At 42.0% G+C, this 1778-nt stretch overlaps 1 pseudogene; it reads left to right on the forward strand.

Annotated features, from left to right (window-relative positions):
* The first annotated feature begins 862 nt into the window (after window positions 1–862).
* On the forward strand, window positions 863–1265 carry LOC118652152 (annotated as a pseudogene).
* The last annotated feature ends 513 nt before the right edge of the window (window positions 1266–1778 follow it).

A 1778-nucleotide genomic window follows, 5' to 3' on the forward strand; every position in this document is an offset into this window, starting at 1 on the left:
ACAAGTAGTAAGTGTTGGAGAGGTTGTGGAGAAAAAGGAACCCTAATTCACTGTTGGTAGGAATTTGGCACAGCCACCTTGGAAACCAGTATGGAGGTTCCTCAACAAATTAATAATAGAGTTATCATATGACCCATAACCCCTCTTCTCGGTATCTACCTGAAAAATTTGAAAACATTTATTCACAAAGACATATGTACCCCTATGTTCATTGCAGTATTATTCACAGGGGCCAAGACATGGAAACAGTGGAAATGTCCTTTGATTGATGACTGGATAAAGAAGATGTGGTACATGTGTACAATGGAATATTACTCAACCATAAGAAAAGATAAAATACTGCCATTTGTGAAAATGTGATTGGAAGTTAAGAATATTATGCTAAGTGAAATAAGTCAGACAGAAAAAGGTCAAGAACCATATGATTTCACTCATCTATATAATAAAAGCCTAAGCGACCATTACGGTGGAATGACCAGAACGACCAGTTGCTATGATGCGCACTGACCACTAGGGGGCAGATGCTCAATACATGACCTGCTCCCTGGTGGTCAGTATGCTCCCACAGGGCTCATGGCTGGCGAGCGCAGTGGCAGTGACGGGAGCCTCTCCCACCTCTGTGGCAGTGCTAAGGAGCGGAGCAGTGAGCCAAGTGATAAGGTGCAGCGAGCAGGCATCCCCCAAGGGGTCCTGGACTGCAAGAGGGCGCAAGCCGGGCTAGGGACCACCCCCGTCCAGTGCACGAATTTTGTGCACCGGGCCTCTAGTATGTGGGATATAAAACTGATAGCAGCTTTCTCGCTCCCCGGCCATCTTGGCGGCTGCATCTGGTTGGGGGTTGTCCCGCACTTGAGGCAGGAAGATGGTGGCTGCAAAGAACATGAAAAAGTTGTTGGAATCAATTAACTCCAGGCTCCAGCTGGTGATGAAAAGTGGGAAGTATGCACTGGGGTACAAGCAGACGCTGAAGATGATCTGACAAGGCAAAGCGAAGCTGGTCATCCTCGCCAACAACTGCCTGGCCTTGAGGAAATCTGAAATAGAGTACTATGCCATGTGGGCCAAGACTGGTGTCCATCACTACAGTGGCAATAATATTGAATTGGAAAAAAAAATAATATTGAATTGGGCACAGCGTGTGGAAAATACTGTAGGGTATGCACACTGGCTATCATTGACCCAGGTGATTCTGGTATTAGAAGCATGCCAGAACAGACTGGTGAAAAGTAAATCATGGGAAATTTTTCTTCAATAAAATTGGCCAGAGCTTGGTTTAAAAAAAAAAACCAAAAACAAAACTGATAGCAACAAATGAACAAACAAGATAAACAAACAAAAACTCATAGACACAGACAGCAGTATGGTGATTACCAAAGGTGGGGCAAGGTAATGAGGGAAAAGGGGATCAAATAATATGGTGACAGAAGGAGATTTGACTTTGGGTGGTAAACACAATGCAATATACAGATGATGTATTATAGAATTATACACTTGAAACCTATATAATTTTATTAATGTAACCTCAATAAATTTAATTAAAAATTAATTAAAAAAGAATAAAAAACAAGGTATTCCTCCCTTGGGTGGGAGCTTTACCTAAATGACTAATAATTAAAACTCTTTAGTTATAACAAAAACTGCTCAAACTGACTTAGAAAGGGAATATGTTGGTTAATATAGCTGAAAAGTTCAGAATTGCTTCAGGCACAGCTGGGTTTTGAGCTGAAATGACTTCACTGGGACTCAAGTTCTTTCAGTTCTTGGCTCTGCTTTCCTTA

Source organism: Myotis myotis, unplaced genomic scaffold, assembly GCF_014108235.1.
Source record: "Myotis myotis isolate mMyoMyo1 unplaced genomic scaffold, mMyoMyo1.p scaffold_m19_p_3, whole genome shotgun sequence".
Classification (NCBI taxonomy): domain Eukaryota; kingdom Metazoa; phylum Chordata; class Mammalia; order Chiroptera; family Vespertilionidae; genus Myotis; species Myotis myotis.